Source organism: Neoarius graeffei, chromosome 13 (assembly GCF_027579695.1).
Source record: "Neoarius graeffei isolate fNeoGra1 chromosome 13, fNeoGra1.pri, whole genome shotgun sequence".
In the NCBI taxonomy this organism is placed as follows: domain Eukaryota; kingdom Metazoa; phylum Chordata; class Actinopteri; order Siluriformes; family Ariidae; genus Neoarius; species Neoarius graeffei.
In genome coordinates this window covers 44,406,700-44,419,668 of record NC_083581.1, presented here as the reverse complement: position 1 = coordinate 44,419,668, position 12,969 = coordinate 44,406,700, and the positions used below count along the sequence as shown (strand labels likewise).

Below are 12,969 nucleotides of genomic sequence, written 5' to 3'. Positions count from 1 at the left end.
TCTATAAAGATACAATAGAACTAATTGCAAAAAAAATAATTCGGAGTATTGGTTTGTTGGTTTCTTGTGTCCTGGTGTGAAATAACTCTAAATATCTATATGCAAAATCACAATGCTGTACCTTCACTTCCTGTTGCTGATGCTGTGTTTCTTTATTATCATGAGCCAAATTAACAATCACACACACGCTCATGCACACACACACAACAACAACAACAACAACAAGCAACTTAGAGTCAATAAAAATGTGTGTCATGCATAAGTGGATCCTGGAACACTGTAAACACTTCTCTTTCTCTGTTGTGTTTTTTTCATGTTTCAATTTGCTGTGAAATGTATGTTTTGTATCATTTCTATAAAACACTTAAACACCGAGCTGCTGTTACTGAGAACCTGTTATTTTTCCTGTTTTACACTAAAAGCTGGAATCCTTACAGGAAATATTTCTTAAATAAAGCTACAGAGTTCCATTTTAAACAAGTGTGTTACCCATCTATGATGCCATACTGATGTATCTCTCACCATTCACCATGAAACACCATGGTGTTTCATCATTAATCACCTACATTCACCATCAAACACCTACTTTCATGATTTAACACCTACATTCATCATTAAACATCAATATTCACCTTCAAACACCAACTTTCATCATTAAACACCTACATTCACCATCAAACACCAACTTTCATCATTAAACACCTACATTCACCATCAAACACCAACTTTCATTATTAAACACCTGCATTCACCATCAAACACCAACTTTCATTATTAAACACCTACATTCACCATGAAACACCAACTTTCATTATTAAACACCAATATTCACCATCAAACACCAACTTTCATCAGTAAACATCAATATTCACCATCAAACACTAACTTTCATCATTAAACACCTACATTCACCATCAAACACCAACTTTCATTATGAAACACCAATATTCAACATCAAAAACCAACTTTCATTATTAAACACCTACATTCACCATGATACACCAGCTTTCATCATTAAACACCAACTTTCATTATTAAACACCAACTTTCATGATTAGATACCTAAATTCGTGATCAAACACCAACTTTCATCATTAAATACTTACATTCACCATCAAACACCAACTTTCATCATTAAACACCAATATTCACCACCAAACACCAGCTTTCATCATTAAATACTTACATTCACCATCAAACACCAACTTTCATCATTAAACACCAATATTCACCATCAAACACCAACTTTCATGATTTAACACCTACATTCATCATTAAACACCAATATACACCATCAAACACCAACTTTCATCATTAAACACCTACATTCACCATCAAACACCAACTTTCATTAATAAACAACTATATTCACCATCAAAAACCAAATTTCATTATTAAACACCTACATTCACCATGAAACACCAACTTTCATTATTAAACACCTACATTCACCATGAAACACCAACTTTCATTATTAAACACATATATTCACCATGAAACACCAACTTTCATCATTAAACACCTACATTCACCATCAACACCAACTTTCATCATTAAACACCTACATTCACCACCAAACACCAACTTTCATCATTAAACACCAATATTCACCATCAAACAACAACTTTAATGATTAAACACCTACTTTCATCATTAAACACCAATATTCACCATCAAACACCAACTTTCATTATTAAAAACCTACATTCACCATCAAACACCAACTTTCATTATTAAACACCTATATTCACCATCAAACACCATCTTTCATCATTAAACACCAATATTCACCACGAAACACCAACTTTCATGATTTAACATGTACATTCATCATTAAACACCAACATTCACCATCAAACATCAACTTTCATTATTAAACACCTACATTCACCATCAAAAACCAACTTTCATCATTAAACACTTACATACACCACAAACACCAACTTTCATCAATAAACACCAATATTCATCATCAAACACCAACTTTCATCATTAAACACCAACATTCACCATCAAACATCAATATTCATCATTAAACACCTACATGCACCATCATCCACCAACTTTCATTATTTAACACCTATATTCACCATGAAACACTGACTTTCATCATTAAACACCTACACACACCACAAACACCAACTTTCATCAATAAACACCTTTATTCACTATCAAACACCAACTTTCATCATTAAACACCTACATTCACCATCAAACACCAACTTTCATTATTAAACACCTGCATTCACCATCAAGCATCAACTTTCATTATTAAACACCTACATTCACCATCAAACATAAACTTTCATTATTAAACACCTACATTCACCATCAAACACCAACTTTCATCTGTAAACACCAATATTCACCATCAAACACCAACTTTCATGATTTAACACCTACATTAATCATTAAACACCTACATTCACCATCAAACACCAGCTTTCATTATTAAACACCTATATTTACCATGAAACAGCAACTTTCATCATTAAACACCAATATTCACCATCAAACACCAACTTTCATGATTGGACACCTACATTCACCATCAAACACCAACTTTCATGATTCAACACCTACATTCATCATTAAACACCAATATTCACCATCAAACACCAACTTTCATCATTAAACACCAACTTTCATTATTAAACACCTACATTCACCATCAAACACCAACTTTCATCATTAAACACCAATATTCACCATCAAACACCAACTTTCATGATTAGAGATCTACATTCACCATCAAACACCAACTTTCATTATTACACATCTGCATTCACCATGAAACATCAACTTTCATCATTAAACACCAACTTTCATTATTAAACACCTACATTCAGCATCAAACATCAACTTTCATTATTAAACATCTGCATTCAACATCAAACACCAGCTTTCATTATTAAACACCTGCATTCACCATCAAACATCAACTTTCATTATTAAACATCTACATTCACCATCAAACACCAACTTTCATCATTAAACACCTACATTCACCATCAAACACCAACTTTCTTCATTAAACACCATCAAACACCAACTTTCATGATTTAACACCTACATTCATCATTAAACAACAATATTCACCATCAAACACCAACTTTCATCATTAAACACCTACATTCACCATGAAACACCAACTTTCATCATTAAACACCAATATTCGCCATCAAACACCAAATTTCATGATTAGACACCTACATTCACCATCAAACACCAACTTTCATTATTAAACATCTGCATTCACCATCAAACACCAACTTTCATCATTAAACACCTACATTCACCACCAAACACCAACTTTCATCATTAAACAACAATATTCACCATCAAACACCAACTTTCATTATTAAACGCCTACATTCACCATCAAACACCAACTTTCATTATTAAACATCTGCATTCACCATCAAACATCAGCTGTCTTTATTAAACACCTACATTCACCATCAAACACCAACATTCATCATCAAACACAAACTTTCATTATTAAACACCAACTTTCATTATTAAACGCCTACATTCACCATCAAACACCAACTTTCATTATTAAACATCTGCATTCACCATCAAACACCAGCTGTCTTTATTAAACACCTACATTCACCATCAAACACCAACATTCATCATCAAACACAAACTTTCATTACTAAACACCTATATTCACCATCAAACATCTACATTCACCATCAAACACCAACTTTCATTATTAAACACCAACTTCCATTATTAAACACCTACATTCACCATCAAACACCACCTGTCATTAATAAACACCTATATTCACCATTAAACACCAACTTTCAATATCAAGCACTGACATTCATCATCAAATGCCAGCTATCATTACAAAACACCAGTGTTCATTATACACCATTAACTCCTCCATCAGTAAATCAGGTTCACTGCCTGAGATTAAAGAACCTTTAAAAAATATTTTCAATACCTGCTGAATGTATCTGCTGCCACAGGGTTGAATTAACAATTCATATTTATTATCGATCTGAGTGAGCAGAGCCCCCCCCCCACACACACACACAGGATTTAGGTCACATTTTAGGCATATTCTGCCAGGATACAGCGCCATAAACAGGAATGACTGAGTTTAGCTCAGGTTCTCATCCACTCCTCACTCTCCCTTACACCCTCATGCCTTCACTCCCTCTGTGAATAAATGATGCAAAAAAATCAACTATGGGAAGTTGTTCAAGTGTACTACTTTGTAATCATGTTTAAAAATGAAGAACAGAGAATACTGATGAAATCCAACAATGCACCACAACAGGTAGCTTCTCCAACTGACCAAGTGAACGCTTTGGCATTGATGTGTCTTACTGTGTCTTTCAAAATACTTCTTAATAAATTATATATATATATATATATATATATATATATATATATATATATATATATATATATATATATATATATGTAGTGGTTAGCGCTGTCGCCTCACAGCAAGAAGGTCTGGGTTCGAGCCCCATGGCTGGCGAGGGCCTTTCTGTGCGGATTTTGCATGTTCTCCACGTGGGTTTCCTCCAGGTGCTCCGGTTTCCCCCACAGTCCAAAGACATGCAGGTTAGGTTAACTGGTGACTCTAAATTGACCGTAGGTGTGAATGTGAGTGTGAATGGTTATCTGTGTCTATGTGTCAGCCCTGTGATGACCTGGCGACTTGTCCAGGGTGTACCCCGCCTTTCGCCCATAGTCAGCTGGGATAGGCTCCAGCTTGCCTGCGACCCTGTAGAACAGAATAAAGTGGCTAGAGATACTGAGATTTTATATATATATATATATATATATATATTGGTTATAGTCATTCTGAATGTCTACTAACCAGATATAGTTATACTCTTTATAGCATAGTCATACCATCGGTTTTTCGCATGTATTATAAAATAATTCTTATATATATATATATATATATATATATATATATATATATATATATATATATATATATATATATTTTTTATATATATATATATATATATATATATATATATATATATATATATATATATATATATATATATGCATTTATATATAAAAAAATTAATCTTACAATATGGTCTGATCTTCATCTAAGTTACAATAATGAACAAACATCATCTGTTTTAAATAATAATTATTTTAACCATTATTTTAGCTGTTTTAACTAACAATTTTGTTCTTGTCCTTATTAAATATGTCATATCATATTCACAGTGTATGCGAGAAAAAGTATGTGAACCCCTAGGCTAATTACTTTAACAAAAGCTAATTGGAGTCACAAGTCAGCAAACCTGGAGTCCAATCAATAAAACAAGGCTGGAGATGTAGGTTAGAGCTATTTGACAAACATTTTGAGTTTGCTGTTCACAAGAAGCATCTACTTCTTGTGAACAGCAAACTCAAATGGGTGGCATGGTGGTGTAAGTGGTTAGCACTGTCACCTCACAGCAAGAAGGTTCTGAGTTCAAGCCCAGTGGCTGACGGGGGCCTTTCTGTGTGGAGTTTGCATGTTCTCCCCGTGTCTGGATGGGTTTCCTCTGGGTGCTCTGGTTTCCCCCACAGTCCAAAGACATGCAGTTAGGTTAACATGGGATGGCCTTGGGCTGAAGTGCCCAAGAATAGCGACGCACAAATACGCAGCGGCTTTGCTCTCCTATGATGAACTAAATTTTGTTGTACCTTTGTGCAGTGACAGTAAAGGCATTCTTCTTCTTCTTCTTCTGATGTGAACCATGCCTTGCAAAAAAGAGGTCTCAGAAGACCTAAGTTCAAGAATTGTTGATTTGCATAAAGTTGGAAAGGGTTACAGAGTTATCTCAAAGAGTTTAGGTATTCATCAGTCCACAGTTAAACAAATGAGACAAATTTAATACTGTGGCTAGTCTCTCTAGAAGTGGATGCCCAGTCAAGATTACTCCAAAAGCTCAATGCAGAATCCTCAATGAGGTAAGGAAGAATCACAGAGTAACAGCTAAAGGCTTGAAGGAATTGTTGGAACTGGCTAATATCGCTCTTCATGAATGTACCATACTCAAAATATTGAACAGTCAAGGTGTCCATGGCAGGAAGTCGTTGCACTCTTAATAAATAAGTAAATAAATAAACAAACAAAAAATTTTGCTGAGTTCCTGAAGTTTGCCAAAGAGCACCTTGACCCTCCAAATTGTTCCTTGGTAAATGTTTTGTGGACTGATGAAATGAAGGTTGAATTATTCCAGAAGAACACACAGCACTACATATGCCATAAAAAGGGCACTGCATACCAATATGAAACATCATCCCAGTGGTAAAGTACAGCAGATGGAGCATCATGATTTGGAGCTGTCTTGCTGTTTTGGGGTCTGGACAGCTTGCCATCATTGAGGGGGAAAATGAATTCCCAAGTTTATCAAAGTATCCTATAGGATAATGTCAGGGTGGCTGTGCACCTGCTCAAGATCAGCAGAAGTTGGGTGATGCAGCAGGACAATGACCTTAAACATCAAATTAAATCTATGATAGAATAGCTTAAAAAAAGAAAATCCACCTTTTGGAGTGGCTCAGTCAGAACGTATCCCAATAGACAGCCATTCACACGAGACAGCTTAAAAACATGGCTGAGCTGAAGCAGTTCTGTCAAGAAGAATCGTCCAAAATTCCTCCTCATTGTGCAGGTCAGATCTAATGCTCCCAGAAGTGCTTGTTTGACGTTATTGCTGCCAAAGGACATTCTTAAGTCCAAGGTTATTAAATCTAAGGGATCACTTACTTTTTCCACCAACACTGTAAATGTTTAATGGGTGTGTTCAATAAAGACAAGAAAGATGATAATTTCTTGTGTTATTGGTTAAAAGAGTTTGTGTTTGTTCATCATTGTGACTTAGATGAAGAGTCGATAAATCTGTTATTTATTACTATTACCAGTGTTTTTATATTGATTCTAAAATAATACAAATTTACTCAATTTCCTTGGATTTTTTTTATTCTAATGTAATAAATTGAATTCTAAAATGATTTTTCTATAGCAATAATAAGAGAATGCAGATAGGCAGGATCAGCTGGGGGACCCACACTGCTCACATTACTTCATACTCACACACACACACACACACACACACACACACACACACACACACACACACACACACACACACACAAAAGCATGCACACGTACACACCCACACAGATATAGACAGTCAAATTTGTTCATGGCAGCTGACACACACTGGGGTCAAAGGTCACATGACTATTTGCTGCATTCTGTATACCGACTCTCCCTATCTATTACACAACACACACACACACGCACACACATGGTGTGTGTTAGATTTGTGTGCCCCAGCTCGTCACACTGTCTGACTCTTTCACATTCGCTGAGTGCGGACTTCGCTAAATCCATCCAGCCGAATATAAAGCCTCTTCCTGTAGAGAGAGTGGCTGAAGTCAGCACACACACACACACACACACACACACACACACACACACACACACACACACACACACACACAGTGTAAAAAGACACACTGGCTCAGCTTTATCCTGGCTTTCTTTGGTTCAGTGTAAATAACCAAAGCTGGAACATTGAAGGATCTTGTTTATGGCAATATTACAGAGTCTTTGTGTAAAAAGGTCAATTGTAGTCTGATGTTTATAAAAGGGATCATTTCCATGAGGTCAGACAAGCTAAATATTCAGAAATTGCTTTGGAAATAGAGTTCTTCATAAATTGTGCGTGACTTCTCCTTTTGTCAACATCAGAAAACAGCCCTCATGTGATAATCGGCTACAGGCACTGAAGGGCGAGCTGCATCAGAGACCAGAAGAAGAGAAAGGTAAAAGAATGGCTTTAGAAACAGTCATTTCCCACAGTTTCTTTACAGCTGTTGAAGTAAACGGACACAGGTGGATCTCTGTAGGGCTCCTTGCTATGTTGTCAGACACTTCCAACAACATTATGAGCCTGTCAGTGGTGAAAACAAGTGGTTTACTTTGATGCAGATGTTTGCCCAATAGGATTATATACCGTATAGTTGGTTTGTGGGTCCCGGTTATAGCATTCTAACTCAATACTGGACTCGATTTTAGAAAGTTTTTGTGTCTAGTAAATATTTGGACCCCAAGAGATAGGGAAATAGGGCCCAGGTTAAAAAATCCTCGTGTTTTCTTATAAAGTTACAGCTTTACCTTTGACTGTTAGAATGCGCTGACACAAAGTTACATAAACGTCTCCTTACAGAAAACTTCACCAGGTCAATGATTTTTAAAAATCTGTTTATTATCAGAGGATCGTGTGCTGTGCAAATCCCTGTGAACAAGCTGTTACTATAGAAATGATAAGGTATTAGAGCCAGTGAATTAATATAAAGCTGTGATTTGCAGCTGCACTACTGTCAGATCTGTTGTTATAGAAAATTAATCAGCACTTTCTGACCAATCACAGTCCAGTATTCAGCAGCGCTGTGGTGTGAATATAGCTATAGTATACAGGGGCGTAGCTGGGGGGGTCCTGGGGTGCCTGTGACCCCCCCCCCCCTTTGTCGGACCATACATTTTTTCAATAGCCACATAAGAATATTAGAAAAGCGCCCACTGTAATTTTTCTAAAAAAAAATTTTAAACTAGATTGTCACCTCAGCCTCATTAGGGTTTCTATAACCTTGTATGGACTTCTTGTGGATTGAGTGCGAAAACCCAGTTCTGCGCAAGTGCAACATGATCGCACTAGAAATCATGGTCAAGCTGCCAGTGTAGCTGCAGTCTTTTTAGTTGTGAATTATGAGTATTTCCTCTTGTGTTTAATAATTCCCCATGTCAAAACAAGCGAAATGTTCCTCCTTTTTTCAACGTGAAGCAATTTATTATATATATTTTTCCATCAAAGTTGCATTTTGTGGCTTCGAAGCTAAGTTTTAGTGCACTGTTTCTAGAACACAGCATCAAGAAAACATGGAAGAAACAGCAATGATGAAAGAACCGGTTTCTAAGCTACCTAAAACTAGCAATGGTAATTATTTTTTGTTACATATTTGTCATAGTCGGAACTGGCGATGATGAACATATACTATGGCAGAGTGATCGACATTGACAAGATCATTGACATCTTTGCCATTCATCATCCATGACACCCTTTACTTAGAAACATTTTGGCCGATGAGCAGTAAGACAACAAGAATAGAGAGATCTGTATCGGTTGACTAGGGTAAGATATCGAGCCGCTATCCATACACTGCCGGATAAAGCTGATTTGGTCTAATCATTGTCCGACATCTCAACAGCTTTCAACATGAGATGAAAGAAGCAAGCACAACTTTATTCATCACACACTTGTGAAATTCCTCTCTGCATTTAACCCATCTGAAGCAGTGAACACACACATGAGCAATGAGCACACACACATACCCAGAGCAGTGGGCAGCCATGCTAACAGCACCCGGGGAGCAGTTGGGAGTTAGGTGCCTCACTCAAGGGCACCTCAGCCCAAGGCCGTCCCATATTAACCTAACCACATGTCTTTGAACTAACCGCGAGTTGGTCTAGTGGTTAGCGTGTCCGCCTCTCGATCAGGAGATCGCGAGTTCTACTCACAGTCGGGTCATACCAAAGACCATCATAAAAATGGTACCTACTGCTGTCTGGCAAGGCACGCTGCAATACAGATGCAAGTGGGGAGTCAAACTCTCACGGTTAACAGAGGACTAACCCCCCACTGTAACCCTAGCTATGTAATAGGCGAGAGACCGAGGGCTATGGAAACGGAGATCGGCGTTGCCCTATGGCGTAGGAAGGACTTTGATGTCTTTGAACTGTGGGGGAAACCAGAGCACCTGGAGGAAACCCCTGCAGACATGGGGAGAACATACAAACTCCACACAGAAAGGCCCCTGCCGGCTCGAACCCAGAACCTTCTTGCTGTGAGGCGACCGTGCTAACCACTTACACCCACGGAATGATGCAAAGTCTGCGTTATTTTCTCAAATGTATTTAATGTATTTTGGTCGGACAGGATAAGGAACAAGCACATCAGAGGGACAGCACATGTGGAGAGCTTGCACACACATGCACACACGTGAGTAATGAGCATACACACATGCGGTTAGGTTAATATGAGATGGCCTTGAGCTGAGGTGCCCTTGAGCGAGGCACCTAACTCCCAACTGCTCCCGGGTGCTGTTAGCATGGCTGCCCACTGCTCTGGGTATGTGTGTGTGCGCGCATGTGTGTGTTCACTGCTTCAGATGGGTTAAATGCAGAGAGGAAATTTCACAAGTGTGTGATGAATAAAGTTGTGCTTTCTTTCATTCTTTTCTTTCACACATATCCAGAGCAGTGGCAGCCATGCTAACAGCGCCTGGGGAGCAGTTGGGAGTTAGGTGCCTCGCTCAAGGGCACCTTAGCCCAAGGCCGTCCCATATTAACCTAATCTGCATGTCTTTGAACTGTGGGGGAAACCGGAGCACCCAGAGGAAACCCACGCTGACACGGGGAGAACATGCAAACTCCACACAGAAAGGCCCCCAGCGGCCGCTGGGCTCGAACCCAGAACCTTCTTGCTGTGAGGCGACTGTGCTAACCACTTACACCGCCGTGCTGCCCGAGGACATGAAAGTGGAAGGTGTGGTAGAGAAGGATGTGGAAGACAGGGAGCAATGGAGACGAAAGATCTGCTGTGACGACCCCTAATCGGGAGCAGCCAGGAGAAGAAGAGAAGAAGAAGAAGAGAAGAAGAAGAAAAGAAGATTCAATGTATTTTTTTACGTACTCAGGCTGCCAGTCAGTGTGTGACCTCATCTCATCTCATTATCTCTAGCCGCTTTATCCTGTTCTACAGGGTTGCAGGTAAGCTGGAGCCTATCCCAGCTGACTACGGGCGAAAGGCGGGGTACACCCTGGACAAGTCGCCAGGTCATTGCAGGGCTGACACATATGGCCCTTTTCCACTACCCTTTTTCAGCTCACTTCAGCTCACTTCAGCCCGACACGGCTCGAGTTTCGACTACCTCAGAGCGGCACGACTCAGCTCGTTTCAGCCCTACTCAGCACCCAAAACTCGCACGGTTTTGGAGTGGGGCTGAAGCGAGCCAAACCGAGCCGAGTGGGGCTAGGGGCGTGAGGAGACACTCCCCTGTGCACTGATTGGTGAGGAGGAGTGTCCTCACATGCCCACACACACCCCGCGAGCACGCTGGGATCTGTAAACACCGTAAACCCGGAAGAAGAAGAATTACGAATTACGAGAATTATGAAGCCTTATGTGCCTCGCCTCATCTATACGCTCTTGCCAGTATCTGTTGGCGTTGTCGGTGACAACAAGCCACAGCACCAAGACCAGCAACACTAACGACTCCATGTCCTCCATGTTTATTGTTTACTATCCGGGTCGTGAGACTACCGTTTAAAAGGTCACTGATGTCATTGTTTGTGCCGCCTAACGACATCACGTGACGTCCACCCACTTTCACTAACTCCACCCAATGTGTCCACCCACTTCCAGCCAGCACGGTTCAGCGCAGTTGTAGTCGAAATGCAACGCCAACAGCCCCACTCAGCTCGACTCAGCCCAACTCAGCACAGCACGGCTCAGCCCAACTCAGCCACGCTGGTAGTGGAAAAGCGGCAATAGACACAGACAACCATTCACACTCACACCTACGGTCAATTTAGAGTCACCAGTTAACCTAACCTGCATGTCTTTGGACTGTGGGGGAAACCGGAGCACCCGGAGGAAACCCACATGGACACGGGGAGAACATGTAAACTCCACACAGAAAGGCCCTCGCCAGCCACGGGGCTCGAACCCAGACCTTCTTGCTGTGAGGTGACAGCGCTAACCACTACACCACCGTGCCACCCAAGGACATGAAAGTGTCAGGTGTGGTAGAGAAGGATGTGGAAGACAGGGAGCAATGGAGACGAAAGATCTGCTGTGGCAACCCCTAATCGGGAGCAGCCAGGAGAAGAAGAAGAGAAGAAGAAGAAAAGAAGATTCAATGTATTTTTTTATGTACTCAGGCTGCCAGTCAGTGTGTGACCTCATCTCATCTCATTATCTCTAGCCGCTTTATCCTGTTCTACAGGGTCGCAGGCAAGCTGGAGCCTATCCCAGCTGACTACGGGCGAAAGGCGGGGTACACCCTGGACAAGTCGCCAGGTCATTGCAGGGCTGACACATAGACACAGACAACCATTCACACTCACATTCACACCTACGGTCAATTTAGAGTCACCAGTTAACCTAACCTGCATGTCTTTGGACTGTGGGGGAAACCGGAGCGCCCGGAGGAAACCCACGCGGACACAGGGAGAACATGCAAACTCTGCACAGAAAGGCCCTCGCCGGCCACAGGGCTCGAACCCGGACCTTCTTGGCGTGAGGCGACAGCGCTAACCACTACACCATCGTGCCACCCGAGGACATGAAAGTGGCAGGTGTGGTAGAGAAGGAAGTGGAAGACAGGGCGCAATGGAGACAAAAGATCTGCTGTGGCGACCCCTAATCGGGAACAGCCAGGAGAAGAAGAAGAAGAGAAGAAGAAGAAGAAGAAGAAGAAGAAGAAGAAGAAGAAAAGAAGATTCAATGTATTTTTTTCATGTACTCAGGCTGCCAGTCAGTGTGTGACCTCAGTTTGAAAAGTCCTAGCTCCGCCCCTGATAGTATAGTTCTAGTAGTGTTGGCTGTGTGAATGATCCGGTTCCTCTGTGCTCCGTTCCGGGTGTTAGGTAAAGCTCCCCGCGTGCACCCGCCCCCACTTTAAAGTAGTGATGGTAAAGAGCGCTCAGTGGTGCGGTGCGTCAGTGCAGCTCGGCGCGGTGCTCCGGTGCGCTCACGATGGAGCCCGGGTCGCGAGCGCGCTTCAAGCCTCCGGAATAAAAAGTCTCGGGGTCCCGCAAGTGGAAAATATACATGCACATTTTTTCTGAAGTATTTTAACTTCCTGGTGGGATTTTATACTTCGAGCGCGCTCTGGTTGGAAAAAATATATAAT

At 40.7% G+C, this 12,969-nt stretch overlaps 1 protein-coding gene across 1 annotated transcript in view; it reads left to right on the top strand.

Moving 5' to 3' along the window:
- Window positions 1–12,796: 12,796 nt before the first annotated feature.
- Window positions 12,797–12,969, top strand: part of nhsa (Nance-Horan syndrome a (congenital cataracts and dental anomalies)) — a 126,213-nt gene continuing 126,040 nt past the window's right edge. Inside the window, exon 1 of the mRNA XM_060937792.1 lies at window positions 12,797–12,969. This exon is cut by the window's right edge and continues 328 nt beyond it. The gene's annotated coding sequence lies outside the window, so the exon portion shown is untranslated.